Raw genomic sequence first — 22890 nt, 5'->3', positions numbered from 1 at the left:
TCTCCATTTGTTCACCTCATATTATTCCAAAGAACCCAAGCTGGTTTTGAGCCTTGTGACTGGGCCATTTAGAAAAACTCAGAGCCAGAGACCCAAGCTATTGAGAAATCCACATGCATCACCACACTGCAGGCCTGCTTTCGAGATCACTGTTTCTAATTAGAGGACAGCTGACACATGACGTAGCTCCGTGGGAAGGACCCATCACACCACACATGCCGCCAGATGTCCCTGGATTTCTCCTTCTTGCTTTTTTCATCGGTGTTCTCACTCTCCACACCAAATGGTGTTCATTTACTCACCACCAATGTCCCTGGGGAATGATGTAAGCCACTAAACAACGTGACCCAAAATAGAACAGCTTCTAGCACTTGAAGAAGACACAAAGATACTGGACAGTATTCAAACATCTCTGGCCCCAAGCAACCTCGCCTTCTTCTCCCAAACCCCATCCCCTTCAAATTCATTATTTCCTAAGTCCCTCCAGGTATACTCCTACTACTGGTTCTCAATTGCTGTTCCCAGTCCTCTCAGTTACTTAAATTCCATCTTTCCTTCAGTTCGTCTGTGGAATGCCACCTCTTTTGAGAAGACTTTCCTGCTCATGTGATAGAACCCCAGAAAGCTGAAGGGACATTATAACACTGCTAATCCCTAAGGTGATAAACTGTAGGTTAAGTGGATGGCTGAAGTTTTATTTAACCTACAAAGTGCTGAGGAGCTCAGTATACTAAAATTTTCTGAACTTGTTGCAAACTCTTAAAAGTTAGAAGATATCTCATAGAAGTTCTGGCTTTCTGGCTTGACATGAAAAATCAGTGATCTGAAAGTACTGGGTTTACATTCCTTGTAGCAACCAGCAGATAAAGAGAAGTTAAAAGGGCCATCTCGATTGCATCTTTTTTCTTTTTTGGCACAAAATTTTTTGTCTGTATTATTTCTACAGTTATGTAGATTTGTAAACAAAATGTTTCATCAATTTCCACACTCACTTTTTTTGTTTGTTTGTTTTTTCATTCCCACTTTCTATCCCTCTATTCACTTTTTTTCTGGATGAAGTTCATCCTTTAGTATTTCTTTCAGCAAGGGCCAGTGGGTTTACCTTCTCATTTGTGTATATTTGATTTTATATCATTCTCACCCTTGAATGGTAGTTTAGCTGTAGTTTAGCTGACTTCTAAGTAGATAGTTATATTTTCTCAGCATTTTCAAGTTATTTCTTCATTGTCTTCTGGCAGCTGTTGTCACTGATGGCAAGACTGTTGTCAGTCTAATTGTTATTCCTTTGTAGGCATTTTGTCTTTTCTTTCTGAAGCTTTTAAGAGTTTGTGTTCTTAAGGCTCTGATGTTGCACTGCAATATATATGTTAGTCAGGGTTCTCTAGAGAAACAGAACAGGAGAGACCTGTAAATAGGAGATTTATAAAGGTGTCTCAAGTGACAGTGGGAATGAAAGAGTCCATAGGACAGGCTGTGAAGCTGGCAGCTCCATTGTCAAATCTGGATGAACTCCACAGGAGAGGTTCGCAGGCTGAAGAAGCAGTGAAAGAGTTCCTCTTCTCCCTTAAAAGTCTTCTGCTGATTGAATTATCTTGGTGTGGGGGGCATGCCTTGGTTAATCACAAATGTAACCAGTCAGAGATGCAATCAACTGACTGATGACTTAATACACCAGACTTCTGGTTTATCAACAAATCATGAAATATTCTTGCAGCAATGCTCAGGCCAGTGATTGCCTGACCAGAAAACTGGGCATAATCATTTGGTCAAACTGACACCAGAACCTAAACATCACAGTGTGGATTTATTTTTATTTGTCCTATATGCCATTCACTGTATTTGTTCAATCTTGAATCCATGTCTTTTTCCATTATGGGAAAATTTGTATTCACTATTTTATCAACTATTACTTCTTAGTCATTACCTGTATTCTCTTCTTCTGAAACTCTGACTGACATACATCAGAGTCTTTCAATCTATTCTCCACATCTCTTAACTGGTCTTTCATATTTTTGTTTCTCTGTTACTCTATGCTGGGTATCTGATGAACTCCTCAGTACTGCCTTCTAATTCACTAATTCTTCCTTCCATTATGTCCAATGTTGAGTCTATTCCATTGTGCTAGTTTGAGACTATTATATACCCCAGAAAACCACATTCTTTCAATCCTAATCCACACTTGTGGGAGCAGACATTGTTCGGATGGGATCTTTTTCATTAAGTTGTTTCCATGGAGATGTGACACACCCAGTTGGGGGTGGGACTTTTTTTATTAGGCAGTTTCCATAGAGATATCTATTCTTTTTTTATTGTGAAATATAGCACATATACAAAAAAAAAAAACCCAATAAATTTCAAAACAGATTGTAGCAAGTAGTTATAGAGCAGATTTCAGAGTTTGGTATGGGTAACAGTTCCACAATTTTAGGTTTTTCCTTCCAGCTGCTCCAAGACACTGGAAACTAAGAGAAATATCAATATAATTATTCAGTAATCATAGTCATTATTCTCTGTTATAACTCCTTGTTTTAGCTTGTTAAAGCAGCCAGAATGCAATATACCAGAAATGGAATGGCTTTTAAAAAAGGAGTTTGTTAAGTTGCAATTTACAATTGTAAGGTTGTAAAAATGTCCAAATCAAGGCATCAACATGAGGTTGCCAGTCATAGCACTCCACTTCATTTTCCCCTTCTTGGCATGCCAATTCCACTTCCAGGTGCAGCAATGATGCAAACAGTCAGCTGCCTGTATGTCAAGACAGTTGCTACCACCAAGACCAGTGTTTCACCAGGAATGGCCTCTCCTATCATACCCACGATACAGCCCCAGGTTGCTATTTCACCTTCACGTGCTACCTTAGCTGGAGCAACAGCAATTTCTGAGCGGGCTGAATATAAAACAGCAGATGGGAAGACATATTATTATAATAATAGGACATTAGAATCAACCTGGGGAAAAAAAAAAAACAAGAACTAAAGGAAAAAGAAAAACTAAAAGAAAAGATTGAAGAGCCAATCAAAGAGCCGTCAGAAGAGCCTCTGCCAATGGAGACAGAGGAGGAAGAGCCTAAAGAAGAACCCATAAAGGAGATTATGGAGGACTCCAAAGGAAAGGAGATGACTGGAGAAGAAAGCCAAAGCCAGCAGACACTACACCTATCCCTACCACCCTGTGCTGTTTGGACTGGTGATGAGCGGGTCTTCTTTTACAATCCCACCACATGTCTTTCTAACAGACCTGACAGCCTGATTGGAAGGGCAGGTGTTGACAAAACTACCCAGGAATCTCCTCATAAAAAAGGAATGGAAGAATGGGAGAAACTAATTAAAGAAGAAGAAGAATGAATGGAAGAAATTGATGAAGATGAGCCTGTTAAAGCAAAATAATGGAAGAGAGATGATGATAATGACATCATAAATAATAAAGATGATTTTTGAACCTCAGTACTTACTTCTCAATCCTAAAGAGCAAAAACAGATATTTGATCAGTATATAAAGACGGGGCAGAGGAAGAACTCAGAGAAAAGAAAAACAAAATAATGAAAGCAACAGAAAATTTCAGAAAAATTATGGAAGAATTATCGTTTAATCCAAGAGCTATTTTTGGTGAATTTGCAGCCAAGCATGCTAAAGATTGAAGATTCAAGGCAACTGAAAGATGAAATATCGAGAAGTCTTGTTTAATGAATTTGTGGCAATGGCCGGGAAGAAAGAGAAAGAAGACTCAAAGACCAGAGGTGAGAAGATTAAATCAGACTCCTCTGAACGATTATCTTATCATCACTTGGACAGCCAGTCTCAATGGAGCAAAGAAAAAGACAAAGTAGAATGTGGTCCCTGTTACAAAGCAGTAGATAGTTCATCGGTGAGAAAAGACCTTTCAAGCAGTACACTGAAAAAATAGCCAAGCATTTAGACTCAGAAAGAGAAAAGGAGCTTGAAAGACAAGCTCATATAGAGGCAAGCCTCCAAGAACGAGAAAGGGAGGTTCAAAAAGCTCGTTCAGAACAAGCAAAAGAAATAGATTGAGAGAAAGAGCAACACAAATGAGAAGAAGCTATCCAGAGTTATAAGGCTCTTCTCTCTGACATGGCACGTTCTTCAGATGTGTTGTGGTCTGATGCGTGAAGGTCTCTCCAAAAGGATCACCATAGGGAATCTGGATCCTTGTTGGAAAGAAAGGAGAAAGACAAGCTTTTTAATGAACACATTGAAGCACTTAACAAAACGAAGAGGGAGCACTTTAGGTAACTGGATGAAACTTCTGCCATTACCTTAACACCCATGTGGAAAGAAGTTAAAAAATATAATTAAGGTACATCCTTGGTGCATTAAGTTCTCCTCAGTAACCGGAAAAAACAAAGAGAGTTTGAAGATACATCAGACAAAAATAACACCACAGCCAAAGCTGACTTCAGGACACTCTTGAAAGAGACCAAATTTATAACATATAGATCTAAAAAACTAATTCAAAAGAATCTGGTTAGCACCTGAGAGGTGTAGAAAAAATTTGCAGAACAACAAATGGTGTCTAGTACTGGACTGTGTGCCAGAGGAAAGGTATAAACTAATTGTGGCATACATCAATGATCGGGTCACCAAGCCCAGTCCCACTTTCCACAGCCTCAGAACCCACAAGATGATCAACAGAAATAATTCTGAATATTCTTCCACAGGGGTATCTATTAGCTCAAAACACTTGCATGAGCCAATTTTCAGGTTTTTACATATATATGTGCATGAGTCAACCCACTGCAAAACCATCTGACAAACCGGAGGAGAAGCATGTGCGAATAGTTTCTGAATAGAGAACACTTGGAAAAATTCATGCTGTCTTTGTGTGGCATGACTTACATACATATTCCAATATAGATTGTCTCTAGCAAATCTAAAATCTTGAAGCTAAGAAAGTTCTTTATGGGATGAGGAAGTCGGTGACTTTTGGTGACGTTTTCCCTAGCAGTGTTACACAAGCATGACATAAGAGCATTTGTGGTTTGAATTTGCAAGATGCAAACACCACAGACTCCAGGAAAACCTTAGCTGAAACTGTTCTGTTTTGATTTTGATTTTAAAAGCAGGTAAAAGATAAAACACTGGAAATTGAATTCTTATCTTCCAAAGGCTAAGATTATTATAATGGACATGCTTTTTACCTATGTCTTTAAAGAACAGTTCAGTTTTAGTTTTTCACTTATATACCTTTGATTATCCCTTCTGAATTGTAGGCCAAACCTTGCTGTTTAGCCTAAGATTTAGTCATTTTTTCTAAGGTATGGATTATGGGCATTAACTAACATGTTGGCAAACTGGGACTGCTGATCAAAAACATTGTACTGAACAGGAAATTATCTTTATCAACATTCTGGATTAGGTGACAAATTACTTTTTTAGGTGTTCCTAGTAAACTATACTCCTGTTTTAATGTCAAACTTTTATTCCTACAGTTTAATTTAAAGATGATTGGATGTTCAGTTAACATATTTGAATGGCAATAAACCAACATTTTATATGTATGTATATATATAAAAGGGGGGGGGGGTGATGCAAGGAGAGGTTAGTGGTAGAATTCTCACCTGCCATGTAGTAGACCAGGATTCAATTCCCGGTCCATGCACCACCTCCCTCCCAAACAAACAAACAAAAATTCAACAAATGGTGTTGCAATAATGGGATACTCACATGGAAAAATAATGAAATGTGACCCTGCCATACAGCATACACACACACAAAAAGACCCACCCTATAATATTGTATGATGATTAAATAACATGACTTTTCTGGGGTACACAACAGTTTCAAACTGGCACACTACTCCTTCTCCTTTCATCTTTCTCCTTATCTTTAGGGGTATTAGGGGTATGCCCATTCTAACTTTTTCATGTTAGAAAGAGGTGTCAACAATGTAAGATAGGGGGATGGAACTAACTGATATTCTTGGAGAGGCTGGTTCCTCTGGGTTTCAGGATTTAGCTGGCCTAGTAATCATTGGAGGTTGCAGCTTCTGGAAAGTAATCTTAGTGTGTGAAATTTTGTATACACTCAGATAGAGCCCTAGGTGTTCTTTAGGGTTAACAGGAATGGTTTTGATTAGGGTTTGACCTACCATGGCAATTAGCAAAATCTAGCTGAAGCTTGCATAAGAGTAGCCTCCAAAATAGCCTCTAGATTCCATATGAACTCTCTTAGTCACTGATACCTTATCTTGTTATATTTCTCTTCCCCTTTTTGGTCAGGGAAGACTTGTCGATTCCAGAGTGCCTGGGCCAGGGTCATCCCTGGGAGTCATGTCTCATGTTGGAAGGGAGAATTTCACCCCTGGATGTCATGTCCCACATAAGGAGAGGGTAATGATTTTCCTTGCACAGGTGGTCTTAGAAAGAGAGGCCACATCTGAGCAACAAAAGGGGTTTTCTGAAGTAACTATTAGGGATAATTATAGGTAGGCTTAGCTTCTCCACTAAAGAAATAAGCTTCATAAGAGCAAGCTTCAAGATCAAGGGCTTGGCCTATTAACTTGGGAGTCCCTAATGTTTGAGACAGTATCAGAGGTCTCTAAGGTGGTAAAGTTTAATAATTCCATATTTTTTCTCCAGTTTCTAAAGGAACTTTGCCAATACTTTTTTATTATCTGCCCAACAAACTCTGCAGTCCCAGATTTTAAGCAATAAGCTTGACTCTGGAACCCTACCTTTCCTGGAGTACTTTTAGACCCTTTCCTCCCCATAATGTATTAGGGGGCAGTTACCACTCCATCTCACCACTGAAGCATTGGGGCATCAGCCCAGGCATGGGGAAAAGTTGCACTGGTCAAGGTAGTAAGATTTATTCACCTATTTCTCTGTGGACTTCAACTGGTTCCAGGGAAATGAGGGGCAGATGTGAAAAGCCTGGGTACGCATCCCAACAGGCAGGACACAGCCAAGTAGAACAAGCCAGTCACCTCAAAGGGGCATTCCCTCTACCTTTCATTCCCACAACAAATATTAATTAATATGTCAATTATTATTATTTAAATTAACATTATTAATGTTAATATGTTAATGTTTCAAATATGGATGCATGAATTTATCTGACCCTTTCAAGATGTTAATATTTCTCGGGGGTATAGCTTTCTTGGGGGCTCTGAATACCTTATGTGCTACTTGAAAATCATAATAATAGCTGACATTTATTGAGGGTTCACTATGCTCAAGCTACTACCTAAGTACTTTCCTAGCTCTTGTCAACCTCAAAACACCCCTGTGAGGCAGATACCAGTGTTCTGGGGATTGAATGGTGCCCCCACAAAAGACATGTTCAAGTCCCAACCCCTCGTCCTGTGGGTGTAAACCCATTTGTGAACAGCATCTTTGAAGATGTCATCCGTTAAGATGAGGACAAACTAATGAGGGTGGGCCTGAATCCAATACGGCTGAAGTTCTTTTAAGCAAAGGAAATTGGACATGGAATTAGAAGCCAGAGAAAGAGGGAAAGACCACCGTATGTTGGAGAAAGATGCATCTGAGCCAAGGAACCTCAAGGATTGCTGGCAAGTCAGCACAAGACGCAACAGCCTCTAGGAGAAAGAATGGTTTGGTGATACTGGATATTGGACTTCTGGCCTCCAAAACCATGAGATAATAAATCCTTGTTGTTTAAGCCAACCTAGTATCACAGCAGCCCTGACAAACGACAACATGCTATCCTTGTTTTATAAAAAGGGAAAGTGAAGCTTGCCCAAAGTTCACAGCTAGTAATAACAGAGGGTGGCCCCAAGCCCCATTCTTGGTCACTATGTAGTCTGCCTTCTCTACATTATTCTGGGAGACACCAGGAATTAAAATTAGAGACTCCTAAGAGGAAAACGAAACCCAGGCCAATAGGTTGAGGGCAACTTATACATTTATAGCCCACACATATGTAGACACAAAACAGTTAAAATACAAAATCTTGGGCTGCTATAGGCACGGGGGACAACTGATCTTGCCACAAAGGAAATAACACAAAAAGTAATCATGGAGGAGTAATTTCAGGTTTGGGGAAAGATCCCTCCCTGAGAAACTCAGACCCAGGAGATGCTCTTAACTATTCAATGAGTAACAGCTATTATTACTTTCACCTAATCTTTTCTGTTGCCTGTATAAAAGTACAAGTAAAATAACCCTTTCAGATATTATCAAGAAATCTCGAGCCTGGTTGGACCCATGCCGTCAATTGCCTGCTCAGCCTTGTACTTTTCTAGGGCTGTCTTAATAAAGTGCCACAAACTGAGTGGCTCAAAATAAGAGAAATGTATTACCCACAGTTCTGAAGGCCAGAAGTCCACACTGAAGGTGTCAGGAGGACTGAGCGCCCTCTGAGGTCTGTAAGGAAGGATACATTCCATGCCATCCTCCTGGCTTCTGGCGGTGGCCCGAAATCCCCAGCATTCCTTGCCTTGTGCCCCAACTCAACCTCCACCATCACACGGCCATATTCTCTCTGTGGTCTCTCTGTGCCTCCTCTCCCCTTCTTAAAAAGGACGCCAGTCATATTGGATTAAGCGCCTACCCTACTCCAGTACAACTCATTATAACTCGCCTGATTCAATGTGCAACTACCCTATTTCCAAATTAGATCACATTCTGAGAGACAGGCAAGTAGGACTTCAACCTTTCTTCTTCAGGAGACACAATTCAACCCATCGCAGGCCTCTAACAAAATGTGCAAGAACAAAGCTCCTTGCTGGCTGGGAGTGGAACTATGGGCTGAACCAGGAATTCTCCTTCAGGCTCTCTTTTCCCCTCAAACTTTGGAGAGTTCTGTACGATACTTTAGCAGAAGACATCAGCCCTTTACAAAGAGTTGGGAGTGGGGAGGAATTCTGGCAAAAGTAAAGGTTTTTATTAAATCAGGTTCCTCTTAATTAAGTTTTTGTTCCCTGAGCCAGAAAAGGGCATATGTCATGTCTATAACTCTCTTATGAATCTCTCTTGGACACCAATTTTCCATGTACAGAGAGGTTTGCTAACAAAATTGAGATCTTTCAGCTCTCATTGGATAGAGTTTATTTCACAGAAATGTTCTTTGAGCTTCACATAGTATTTTGGTGTTTGAACAGTGTATTTGTGTGATTGAACTGATTCTCACTACAACCTGGAGAGAGGCGTAGACGTTACTCAATATTCCCCACAAGGAATTACCCATATCACCTGCCCAAGACGGCTCAAGAAGGAAGTGGCAACACTGGAGCTCAAATCACTAATTTAAACCTTCCCTGTAGAGAAATTTAAGAAGCTATTATATCTCTTGGCACAATAGGAAAAGTAAAGAATTGCAGACAGGTTTCCACGGTTGTGGTGTTCTTCATTTGCAGGGTGGGTCTGGGCTTCTCCTAAGGAATATCAACACTTAAAAATTCCTTCACAGCAGATTAACTCCCACTCCAGTCTGCACCATAAAACACAATTTGGGCACGTGGAGGCCTCAGCAACCTGCAGGAAAGACTGCAGTGGGCTGACCCAAATGAAACCCTTTCCACCTTCCCAAGCCTGCCTGCAGCCTGCTCTCCCTCAGCCGGGCTCTGTGCTCTGATAGCACCGAGCAACCACTCGATTGCTCACTCCCCTCCCTCCACACATTCCTGACAGTGAGCTCCTCTGACACCAGTTCTGGCCCAAACACGATCACAGGGCACCAAAGGTCAAACCAAGGCTCCAGCTCCTGTTCTGTGGTCTGGTTCTGGGCCTGTCACTGTCTTTGCCCACCTAAATGCCAGGTGCCCAACTGACACCTGACTTCTTCAGGGACACCTCTGGCCAGATTTCTCATGACATCTGCCTTCTTCTTCCCCATGAGTTCTCAGGATTCTTGGGGATGCCTCCTCTGCAACTGACATCTGCTCTCCGTCCTACCTTCAGGGCACAGATACTCTGTAGTCTTTGCCTCCCCTGGCCGGCTTGCTGGCATCACTGCCCCTCCTTCTGATCTCACCACCATGTCCATGCCAGATCACCACCACTCTATCTATTTGCCTTTACTTAATAGTCAATGGGGGCATCCTGCTCTGCAGCAGAGGGATGTAGGGGCAACTAAGACACAATGCTTGGTCATGTTGTTTAACAGGTACAGGTCACCGGCCTCTTAAATTATTTCATGTCTATATTCTTATCTTCCAAATAGACAATATGTTCCTAAGAGTAAAGACCATGTCTCATACTTGTCCCATCATACCTTCTACTCCTACCCACATAGGTGCTCCATACCAAGACACCCACCCATCCCGCCATACACTTTACCGGGAGAGAGAGGCCAGGACCACCACCCTGTCCATTTTGAAAAATCATGATTTTTCATATCCCTAGTTGTCTGCCCACAAAATGAAAGTAGAAAGATAGACAGGTGCTCAAGTTCGAGAGAGAGAAAGGCAGAACAGATGCTCACCTCTTCTGCTATACTCTACCCTGCTTCACGTTGCCTTCCAAAACGAGGCTGGATTATGCCTTCCTCCTTCTTGAACACTTCTAGAGATTCTCTTTTCTTTAGCACAGCTTAGCTCAGCAATCAAGGCCCTTTCAGATAAGGTAGTGGTTGAGAAATTGGGCTCTGGAGGCACGCTGCTTAGATTCAGATTTCAGCTTTATTACTGGTTAGCTGTTGACCTTGGGCAAGTCACTCAACAGTGCAGAGTGACATCTACCTCCTGGGGTCATGGTGCAGTTAAAGGGTGAATAAAGAGTTAGTAAGAGTTTATATGGGGTGTGGTAGCTTTACAATATGTCCACAAATTCTCTGATCTCCTCCTTTCAAAAGGGCCACCAAGATCACTTTGGCTCCCCTTGAGTGTAGGATGTACTTAGCGGCTTGCTTCTAATGAATGGAATGAGGTAGTAAGGACAGGGCAGGACTTTGGAGACTGGGCCATAAAAACCATAAAAGACCTTGCAGTTTCCTCCTTAACTCTCTTTCCGCAGGATCACTCACTCTGGAAGCCAGCCACCAAGGTGAGAGGATACTCACCTAGGGAGAGATCAACGGGTTGAAGAACCGAGGCTTCCTGACCAAAGCTATGTGAGTTAGTCATCTTCAGAGCAGACCCTCAAGCCTCAGTTAAGTCTTTAGCTGACTGCAACCCCAGCCAATATCTTACTTTTTTTTTAACATTTTTTATTGTGAAATATAACATAGACACACAAAAAAGATAAATTTTAAAATACATTTTCACTAGTAGTTATAGAACAATTTTCAAAATTTGGTATGGGTTATAGTTCCACCTTTCAGGTATTTCCTTCTAGCTGCTCTAAGACACTGGAGACTGAAAAGAAATACCAGTATAATGATTCAGCGGTCATACTCATTTGTTAAATCGTATCTTCTCTGTTACAACCCTTCGGTCTCCAACTCTTTAGGGATATTTGGGCAGTGACCATTCTAACTTCTTCACATTGAAAAGGAGGTTGATAGTATTGGGGGGGGGGGAGGTGCTACTGGCTGATGCTCTTGGAGAGACTGGTACTTCTGGGTTTCAGGGCTTCTCTGGCCTAGGAAGCATTTGGAGGTTACAGGTTTCTGAAAAATAAGCTTAGTAAGTGAGACCTGGAGTCTCAGATAAAGCCCTAGGTATTCTTTAGGGTTTACAGGAATACTTTTGGCTGGGGCTTGCTATACCATGGAAATTAGCAATATCTAGCTGAAGTTTGCATAAAAGTAACCTCCAGAATAGCGTCTCAACTCTATTTGAAATCTCTTGGTCACTGGTACCTTATTTAGCTACATTTCTTTTCCCACTTTTGGTCAAGTAAGCATTGTTGATCCCACAACTGAGCCAGGGTTAGGCTCATCCCTGGGAGTCATGACCCACAATGCCAGGAAGACTTACACCCCTGGATATCATGTTCCACATAGGGGGGAGGGCAATGATTGTACTCGCAGAGTTGGGCTTAGAGAGAAAGAGGCCACATCTGAGCAACAGAAGAGGTCCTCCAGAAGTAACTCTTAGGCACAATTATAGGTAAGCTTAGCTTTTCCATTATAGAAATAAGTTTCATAAGAGCAAGGCTGAAGGTTGAGGGCTTGGCCTATTAACCTGTGTATTAGTTTGCAAGCTGCTGGAATGCAATATGCTAGAACTGGAACAGCTTTTTAAAATGGGAATTAAATAAGCTGCAACTTTATAGTTCGAAGCCTATAAAACTGTCCAAACTAAGGCATTCCTTAATTCAAGGAAGGCTGATAGGTCAAGAACACCTGTCAGCTGGGTAGTCATGTGGCTGGCATCTGCTGGTCTTTTGCTCCTGGGCTCCGTTGCTTTCAGCCTCTGTTCCTATGGGAGTGCCTCACTTTGCTTCTCTGAGGCTGGCTTTCATCTCTTGGCTTCCCTTGACTCTTTCCAGGTTCTGGCTTGCTTAACATCTCATGGGAAGGCACACAGCAGCATCTGTTGAGCCCTAAGCATCTCCAAACATCCATGTCTCTGCTCTCTTTGTCGACTCTGAAGTTTCTGTTGGCTCTCTGTCAGCTCCGTTGTTTCCGTCATTTCTGACTCTCTCCAAAATGTTTCTCTTTTAAAGGATTCCAGTAAACTAATCAATACCCACCTAGAATGGGCAGAGTCACATCTCCATCTAATCAAAAGTTCACACCTACAATTGTGTATCTCACATGTGCATGGAGATAAATTGAAAGATTCCAACCTACAGTATTGAATTAGGATTAAAAGAAATGTCCGCCCCCCAAGATTGAATCAGGATAAAACATGGCTTCTCTTGGCACATAATACTTTCAAACCAGTACAATTTGGGATCCCTAATGTTTGAGACAGTATCAGGGATTTCCCAAGTGGGAAAGTCTAATAGTTTCATATTTTTTCTCCAGTCCTTCAAGGGACTTTGCCAATACAATTATCTGCCCAACATATTCTGGAATGTATCCAGGTACTATATTAAGCTAAGGAGAATTGCAAGACCCTGTTCCCAGTTCTAGGCTGCATATGTTTGGGTTGTTTAACTGAACTATCCAGACTAGTTAATCTAATCTAACAGTTTAGTTAGATTGTGTACTACAGAAAATTTAGATTTTGAACAGGACAAACCTCTCTTCCTTTGGTCTCACACAGTATGTGAAGTTCTAAGATACAGACAATATCATCCTTTACGCTGTATTCTGATTTACCTTAGTCCCAACAGGATCAGCTTCATTCTAATTGCTAAGTGTGATTTCTTTTTTGGCTTAACAGTTGCTGTATGTAGGAATGACCCGCCAATATATTTTGACACAACTTCATCAGAGACCCTGCGGCAGATCCCCCCAGTTAAGTCACTCCTGATTCCTGGCCTACAGAAACCATGTGAGATAATAAATGTTCGTGGTTTAAAATTTCCAGGTTTAGGGGTAATTTGTTTTGTATCAATAGATAACTAATACATCTGTGAAGAGCTAACATATTGTAAAGAGCTTAGAGTCATAACTTAGAACATTACCTATACATAGAAAGTACTGCTACTGCTGCTGATGATAATTTTGTTACAACCACAGTAGACCAGACACTGTTCTTCAAGCTTAGCACATATTTTTAAATCTAGAGAAATATATAATTTGAGCATCAGACTAAATAATGTTTGCTATGGATTGTAACCCACTGAATAAAACAGGACTTCATGAATTCATGCTGATATAAATGAATGAGTGAATGAATGAATGAAAAACAAAAAAGAGAGATGAAAGCTGTGTCTTGCAGTAGAATTATGAATAATAAATACAGAAGGAGTGATGGGATTATAAAATCTCCATTTGACACCCACTGGAGTAATAATTAATTTAGACAAGAATTATTAACTATGGCTAAAGTTTTATGAGGAAAAGGATATTTACATAATCTAAAAGTAGTTCCCAAGATATACATATTAAACACCAACTAATGAGCACAAAAATACTTGTTAATTAACTTGGAAATGGAGAAAACTGGCAGGTACCATCTTAATCAACTAATAAATGTCAACATCACCAGTAATGGGACAAATCAGCATCATGTGCCTCCTAATGTGCTACAGAGTAGAAAAGAGTCACTTTTGTAGTCTCCCCACCAGAAAGGCATAATCTAAATCTGGTCAGGAGAAAATATCAGAGAAACTCAAATTAGAGTCATTATACATAATAGCTGGCCTTTTTCAAAAATGTCAAGGTCATGATAGACAAGAATAAAAACTAAGAAACGGCACCAGAAAAAAATAATAAGCAATAAAAAAAAAAGAAACTGCACCAGACTGAGAGACATGACAACCAAATACAATACACAATCCTAAATCACATCCTGGACAAGAAAGAAAAAAAAATGATTATAAAGGACATCACTGGGGGGCAAAATGGGTGAAATTTAAATGAAGTCTATAGGGTGACCAATATTTGTATCAATACTCATCTTCTGGTTTTGGTGGGTGTCCTGTGGGCCAAGCAGGTGAGTGCTCTTGTTTTAGAAAAACACAATAAAGTATTTGGGATAACAGGGGCATAGTGTCTGCAAGCTACCATTAAATAGTACAGGAAACATTATTCTTACAACTTTTCTGAAAGTTTGAAAATATTTCAAAAATAAACCATTGTTTACATGTAGAGAATAAAGAAACCCTACACATCACTTGGTTCAAGTCTCCTTTTGACCTGTAAAGACACAGCACACAGGCTTCTTGCCCACTGCATAGCATCAAGTCTGTACAAGGTAATAAAGGTTTTTCCTTATACTTTCATTCCTCATTGTCTTTGCTTATACTGTTCCCTCAGCCTGGAACATCACCCACATCACTGCCTATGGACCTCTCTCATCCTTCAAGGCTCAGCTCATGAACACCTCCTTTGCAGGGCCTCCCTCCATCTTAATTTGTTGTTCCTTCCTCTTCGCTCCCACATCTACCTTGCTAGAACCTCCTATCACTGTACTTATTTTATTCTGCCTCGTATTGCAATTATTGTTTATATATCCCTCCCCCCATGATCTAGAAAACTCCTATTGGCTAGAGCCTGTCTTGTTCATCTGTCTCAACAGCAGCTCGTGTAGTGGTGGCTCTGTTTACTGGGCACTCACTGTGCCAGGAACTGCACTAATAAGCACTGGACACGCATCTCCTCATTCAACCTTCACAGTGACGCTAGGCTCTGAGAAGTTAAATGACTTGCCCGAGATCACATGACCAGTGAGAGGCAGAGGTCAGATATAAACCCAGCTCCCCAATGGTCTGGCTCCGCTAGGTGCTCCATAAATGTTGTATCAAGTCCTTTCTGTAGCTCCGGAAGTTTGATAGGAAGCACAAGGGCCAGAGTTGCATTTCCTTCCTTCATTTAATAACTTTCTTACCAGCAATGGAAGGAAGAAAAGAGTGTTGGCTGTAGAGATGAAAGGCTGTCATATCAGCTCCACACTCACACACCAGGCACCTCATTCATGCTTGCAGGGTCTCCATCTCCTCCTCTCTGGACCAGAGCAGACGTCTTCAAACTTCTTTTAGCAGCTGAATTCTTTATTTCAAGTAAACTCTTTCATAAAACCTCAGGACATACATTAGACGAAATAAAAATAAGGAGTCTCTTTTAACCACCACTATATTCGAGAAGCCTCTAAAGAGCGCCTGTTCCTGCAGAACCCATGGACTATTTCATCCTAGTATTTGGGAATACTAGAACGACTGCCAGCAGAGCTCACTGCCTGCAAGTTCTGATCCTGAGCTGCTCCCTCTGTTGACCCTGCAGGCCACGGCAATGCAGCCCTCAGGATAAACCATGTGAAGACAACATTCCCAATGCCACAGCAAAGGCTCCAGGATGATTTAACAGATGAGGGGCATTCAGGGGGATGCTGGTATTAGGGTTGGCTAATGTCACCCCAAAGGCAGACAGGGCTAAGAAGCGTGGGTTCTGCAACATAGTGCCAAGGCTGGATTCATTTTTCCTTACTTTCTGTCTGAATGACCTTGGGGAAGTCAATTAACCTCTCTGAGCCTCAGTTTCCACATCCGTAAAAAGGAAACAATAATAGGAGTACCTACCTCATAGGGTGTGTTGAGGATTAATTGAGATAATGTTTGTAAAATTGCTCAATTTAATTTTTATGGTCAGTTTAGTTGAATGCCATAAGTACATGAAATCTTGAACAGGGTCTGAAATCTTGTTGGTTCATCTGGGTTAGTGTGATGTACCAATATATCCCAGAGTAATTTGGGCGGTGAATAAAGTATTTGAAAAGTCTCCTTGCGGGGGCTAGGGAGAAAGGGGGAAATATTCAACTTCCCCATTTGGAGAATTTCTGATAGTCTCACAAGCAGTGGGGACAACCAAATCAATAAGCTAAGCCCTCAATTTTGGGGTTTGCACCTATGAAACTCATTCATGCAAAGCATGGGCTAAGCCTACTTAAAATTAGGCCTGAGTCACCCCAGAGAACCTCAGATATGGCCTCTCTCTGTAAGCCAACTTGGCAGGTGAACTCACTGCCCTCCGCTCTACGTGGGACATGACTCTCAGGGTATAAATCTCCCTAGCAACGTGGGACAGAAATCCCAGGATTTGCCAGGACCCAGCATCAAGGGATTGAGAAAGCCTTCTTCACAAAAAGGGGGAAGAGAGAAATGAGACAAAATAAAGTTTCAGTGGCTGAGAGATTTCAAAGTCAAGAAGTTTTCCTAGGGGTTATTCTTATGCACTATATAGATATGCCTTTTTAGTTTATGGTATATTAGGGTGGCTGGAGGGAAGTACCTGAAACTGTTGAGCTATGTTCCAGTAGCCTTGATTCTTGAAGATGATTATATAATGATACACACTTTTACAATGTGACTGTGTGATTGAGAAAACCTGTGTCTGATGCTCCTTTTATCAAGGGTATAGACAAGTAAAAAAATACAGATCAAAAATAAATAAATAATTGGGGGGTAAGGGGTAAAATAAATTGGGTAGATGGAAATACTAGTGGTCAATGAGAGAAAGAGGTAAGGGGTACAGGATGTATAAGGTTTTTTTCCTTTTTATTTTTCTGGAGTGATGCAAATGTTCTAAAAATGATCATGGTGATAAATATGCAACTATGTGATGATATTGAGAGCCACAGATTGTACACCATGTATGGTCTGTGCATATGTGAAGATTTGTCAGTAAATTATATATTTTTTTAAAGTGCCTGGCACAGTAAATTATCCCAAAAAAGAGGGAGTTATTAAGATTGAGGCAGAGTCACACAGTGGTCAGGAGTTGGGCTTTGGAGGGAATGGGGATGATTTCCATTATTAGCTGTGTGGTTTTGAGTAAATTATTTAGCCTATCTGTGCTTCATTTTCTTTATCCGTGAAAAGAGGGTGACAATCATACCCATTTCTTAGGTGATTATAACAATTAAGCGAGTTGATACACGTTAAGGTTTTAGGAACAATGCCTGACACTATGTAAATAGTCAATAAATGTTAACAACCGCTATTAGCATCATCTGTCCCAGGCCTCAGTCTGACCAGACCTCCTAAGGCAGCAGCCCTAGCTCAGACGGAGAGGGATGGAGCCCGCATGACAAGGGCGGGTCTGTCTAAGCCAAACAAACCCAGGAGAGGCCAACCCAAACATGTACTGCAGCGGCCTGGTCCTGCAGCCCAGCTCCCCGACCCCCAAGGGGCAAGAAACACTTCCAATCTGCTGCTCCGAGCTGAGGCAGCAGGGGCTGAGAGTCTCCCCAAGGACAGTTCAACTGGGGAAGCAGACAAAAAGGAAGTAAGATTGTTTTTCAGTCTTCCCTCAAAAAAAATTAGAGGGTGTGGACTCCTCCACCGGCCTAACATTTGATCCGTTTATGGTCTTGACCCAAGGTATTTTGAAAACATGGCTGCCTCTTTGCTTGCCCCTTGATCTTCACCTGTGGCTCACACTGAAGCCAGAGGGCTAAGTTTAGGTAGCCTGGTGGTGGGGCCGAAGCTTGCAGGGCAGATGTGGCAGGGTGGGTAGGGAGGGGAGCACACAGGAAAATGAAGGCAGACTGCACAAGGTTTCTGGACCTTGGGGTCCTGGCCATCAGCCTGGCACGCGCCACTGAAAGGGTTCCAACAAGCCCCAGCCTGGCACAGTGTGTGGAATCTGGGTCTGGGCACTGTCAGGGCTGGGGTGAGTCAGAGACCCCAGGACCCGACCAGTGGGAAACACCCTTCCTAGGAAACTCTGACAATTCCAGAGGAAACCCTTGTCATCATCACCGCTGACATATACTCAAATCAACACTTTGCAGATGAGGAAGCTGGGGCCTAATAGCACTTTAATTCCATTTAATAAGCATGTACTATGTACTGGGAACTGTGTGAATGTCTTACATGTAGCATCTCATTTAATGTTTCCAGCAGCGGCTATTATTTCTATTTTACTGTAAGCCAAAGAGTTGATAAATGGCCCAAAAGGATTTGAAACCAGGCCCATCTTTTTCAGGTTGCCATGCATTTAAACTCTATAATCTATAATATAAATTGGTGAAGTGAGTTGCTCAAGGTTTCCTGGCAACTATGGTTAGTGCTGAGCTTAGATCCCAAATCTCCTGGTGCCCAGTCCAGTTACACATGCACACACACTCAAACACACTACGTGCACACACTCCCACACACACAAACACACGTTATTTTGATAAACGTCTCTGATGGAGACATCAAACGTGGCAAATGCTAAGCCTCTCCTTGGCAGCTGAAAACTGTCTTTCTCGCAACATGCTGTAGGTATTTCAGGTAAATATAGTCACCCACCACTTCAGATAATCTGTATTTATTATTATCAGTGTCCACAATATTCACGTTGCACCTCGCTGTTACAGACAGGAGAGTAGGGAAGCTGGGAAATAACCCATGTGGAGGTTCCTTTATGGCTACAACCCGAGTGACCAGCACAGCCTGCTTCCCTGCCCGGTCTCAGGGCCCACAGTCCTGGCCTCTGGGTGAGCGGAGTTGCACAATCCCATCAGATTTGGAGCCACCATCTGCCCTGAGGTTCCCCTCAGGGGATTCAGAGACAAGCAGGGATTCAAGGCTTTGCGGCCACAGAATGCCCCAGGGTGTGGGTCCCTGCCTGCCTGCAGTGTATCTCAGAGGGAGAAAGGGCCCCAGCAGAGGAGGGGAATCGTCACGCTGTTTTCTCCTGCCAGCAGGGTGGGACGGGCCACCTGGGGAGGGTGAGAGATGTAGCCCATCGTGGTGATCAGCAAGTCAGGCAGCCATCACCCTCCCCAGGGAAGGCTCTGGGATATCCTGATTCAGGATGGAAATCTGAAGTTGAAGAGCCCCTTCCCTGCCCTGCTATCTGCCCCTAGACTCTCTGCCTGCATGTCTCTGAGAGCCATGAACTTTCCCATCAGCATGTCATTCCAGCCTCCCTGTTCGCTCAGCCTCACACACTCAGCTCTGGTCCATGTACACCACACTCCCCTACCAAGAGAACCCCTTTCTGATCCTCCACCTGCGTCCCCAGGAGTGCCATTCTCCTGCAAAGGTACCACCTCCCAGGCTCAACTTCGTGGCGGCTTCTGCTCATGTCATCTCTCCTGCCTAAAACCCATCGGTGGCTTCCCTTGGCTCTTAAGACAAAGACCAAAATCCTTAACAGAACCCTACCAATTACCTCCTCCCGGCCACCCCCACCCTACCTTCAGCCACACGGGCTGTTTCTCAGTCCCTCCACCCCCAGGGCCTTTGTAGATGCTATTCCCTCTGGTCTGGAGAGCTCCTTACTATTTAATACCCATTCATTTTTCCAGTCACCAATCCTCCTTCCCTGAACCCTCAACCTAGGCCAGATTCCTTTAAGTGCTCTCACAGTTCCAACATCTGTTCCTTGAAAGCCTTATCTCAGGTTGTAATTATATATCCCATACATATGAACATTTGATTAATGTCCATCTCCCCAATGAGGATAGAAACCCCATGAGAGTAGTAGGTTCGGTGTCTGTTTTTACTTATTACTGTATCCACATCATCAAGATGTAATATTGTAAGAATCCAATAATTACTTGTTGAATAAATTCTAAATGAATGAATCAATCTTCCTCTATCTGCTGCCTTAACTCGAATCTAGCCTTTCCTGACCCAGCCCTTCCCTACTTGTCAATCTGCTCCCACAAGTTTGGTCTACAGCTGCTTTCTCCTCCCCAGAAGACAACACCATTCTGTTAAACCTTCCCCACCAGACTGTAAGTTCTAGAAAGGCAGGGATCATCTCTGTCGTCTTGATCTCTGTTACTCCAATATCTAGCACATGAGAGGTACTCAATACATAATTTTGAACAAATGACTTCCCATCCTCAAAGCCATCTGTGCCAGATTCCTAGATAGTCCCACAAATTTTGTTCTCCCCTTTCTCCACAGGGATGGAGTTTTAGTTGGATTCACAGAATCATCCACATAGAAACTTCCCAGCCTCCCCTGAAACCACAGGTGACCAGGTGACTTAGTGCTGCTTTCCAGTAGAATGTGAAGATGACCCAGTTTCAATATGTAGGTGAATGCACCATTCTAGATAATGGCAGAGAAACAATAGGGAAGGAAGGAAGATCCACAAATGACCTCACAGAGCAGAGCCTCACTGTAAGCGTGAGCCAGCTGGACTGCTATGTGAGAGAGAAATAAACTTCAATCATATTGAAGCATAGTACATTAGTATGTATCCACCTTAACACATCAGCATTTGCAGACCTCTAAGCCACATCCTCAAGAGCAACTGTGGACGGATTGGCCTTCCCTCCTGACATGAACTCCTGTCTGGGGTGATTTCAATACCCAGGCTGATGGCCAATTAACACCCTAATAATACTCAACTCCACCCCTCCTCAGCACCCACTGATTTGGCCCCACCCTGATCTTCAAACTTGGAAATCCCTCCTTCTGATCACAGCTCCTCCTCCTTCCTTTACTTCTGCCACTACCCAACACCTAACTTCTCCTATTCTTCAGCCTCCTAGAGACGTCTAGTCCTGCGATTCTCATTCCATTCTGTAAACCAACACACGTGAGAGATGGTCCCCACCACCTGCAGAAGCCTGCCGATGGAAGCTAAGTCTCACAGGTAGGAGAACGCTATGGTCCTCCTGGCCAAACCTGATAGGCTCTTTTCAGTGTTCTTCCTGCCTGGCTTCAGTGAGCCTTTTCCTTGGCTGCCCATTTCCTCTGCTGAGTTCAGTTCAGATCAAACCACAAGAAGCCCTTATTCATCTCTTCTGTTTCTTCCCTCTACTGCATCTTCACTCCCTCTCTCATTCTCCATTGCTAGTTCCCATTCTCTTCTTCCACACTTGACACCCGGTATTCCCAAGGTCCCACCTCTTGCTTTTCTCTTCCCACACACGTTCTCATTAAGCAACACTGCGAATGCCTTTGCCTCCACCCCACACGTGCCGGGTGTCTCCCACATCCACGGCCCTTTGCCTCCACCCCACACGTGCCGGGTGTCTCCCACATCCACGGCCCTTTGCCTCCACCCCACACGTGCCGGGTGTCTCCCACATCCACGGCCCTTTGCCTCCACCCCACACGTGCCAGGTGTCTCCCACATCCATGGCCCTTTGCCTCCACCCCACACGTGCCGGTGTCTCCCACATCCATGGCCCTTTGCCTCCACCCCACACGTGCCGGTGTCTCCCACATCCATGGCCCGTTCTCCGAACTTGCTCCTAAGCTCCACGGCCTGAATTCCCTACTGCCTCCAGGACAGCTGCCAGACTCTCCTTGCCCTGAGGAAGGCTAAATAAACTCACCACCTTCTCCAGTTCCCCTAAATAGGAGCTGTCTCCTGCATCCCATGTCTTGAGTAATGGCACTCAATAAATATTTGTGGAGTGAATGGAGGTGTGAATAATTCTCAAACGCGGATCTGCTTTGCACAGGCGTGGGAAGGGTGTGCACACGGAGAGAACATCAGAGTGAGAGTGCGGAGGTGGGTGTGAACGCAGCGCAGCTGGCAGACAGCAGAAACCAGCCTCGAGGGAGGGAGGAGCTGGGCCCTGCGTGCCTTTGCCAAGTTCCGAGCTGGAGGCTGGATCCATCCTCTGGATTGTTTGGTTTTCAGGAACTGCCCCAGACATCCAGGATGCAACTTAAGGAGGAGACTCCAGCTCCCAAACCCCACTCCACAGCATCTGCTGAAGACCATCAACTTTTTCTTGCTTCAGACTGAAGGCAAAAAACATTTTCTCCATTTCTAAACAAGCGTCCCAACCTAAAAATCTTACAATCCTTGCTGGTTTCTCCCTACCCAACTCCTCCCTCCATACCGCCTCCAACTGCACTCAGCAGATGCAGCTGGGAGCAAAATGCCCCTAGAGAACAGCAAGAAAAATCACATAATGACAAATAATGGTAGTTACAGCCCTTCATACAGCCCTTTCCAATCCACAAAGTGTTTTCTAATAAACCTTAGCTCTCTGACTCCCCACTATAATGTGTGCAGGAAGTACCATCCTCCCTCTTGTGCTGGGGAGTACAGAGAGCTCCAGAGAGGTTAAGGGACTCCTCAAGGCAGCAAGTGGGAGTACTTCTATGTCACTGAGAGAGGATACAAAGTCAGAAAGAAGTTAGGTCCAAAATGCACTACTTGACTTCCCCACCCAAAAGCCCATTAGAGAGAATTTTGCCTTCCTCAAGCCTTCCTCAGTCCCTTAGTTTTTCTCTGGACAAATATAAACAATTCTTTAGGCATTTTTATCCTAAAATCCCATTTTTGTCTGTGACCAAAGCCCAGGCATCCGCTCTCCTGTTACCAGCTACTCCGAGTATGCTCAGTTATCACCCGGCTTCCCAGCAGCAACCCTGTTCAGGGTTAGAACTGAGTACTGGAGAAGCCAGTGCTCATGGGCCAGTGCTCATGGGCCAAGACTAGACCCAGGAATGAGCCCTCATGCACGAGTTAATGTGCAGCTCTGGCAGCTGGTTTCAAAGCCAA

The 22890-nt window shown here is 43.1% G+C and overlaps 1 protein-coding gene, 1 long non-coding RNA gene and 1 pseudogene across 6 annotated transcripts in view; 2 read left to right on the top strand and 1 right to left on the bottom strand.

Annotated features, from left to right (window-relative positions):
* The window catches only part of LOC143647043 (uncharacterized), a 75740-nt gene extending 62421 nt beyond the window's left edge, over window positions 1–13319 (top strand). The window contains exons 2-3 of the long non-coding RNA XR_013157797.1: window positions 10935–11031; window positions 13196–13319. This is a non-coding gene — a long non-coding RNA (uncharacterized LOC143647043). The remainder of the gene's footprint in view (window positions 1–10934; window positions 11032–13195) is intronic.
* Window positions 1–22890, bottom strand: part of SRGAP3 (SLIT-ROBO Rho GTPase activating protein 3) — a 304458-nt gene that overhangs the window by 200300 nt on the left and 81268 nt on the right. The window lies entirely within an intron of this gene.
* Window positions 2629–9359, top strand: LOC143646338 (transcription elongation regulator 1-like; annotated as a pseudogene).

Source organism: Tamandua tetradactyla, chromosome 9 (assembly GCF_023851605.1).
Source record: "Tamandua tetradactyla isolate mTamTet1 chromosome 9, mTamTet1.pri, whole genome shotgun sequence".
Classification (NCBI taxonomy): Eukaryota; Metazoa; Chordata; class Mammalia; order Pilosa; family Myrmecophagidae; genus Tamandua; species Tamandua tetradactyla.
The sequence above is the reverse complement of the archived record's forward strand: the minus strand, read 5'-3'. Positions and strand labels throughout refer to the sequence as shown.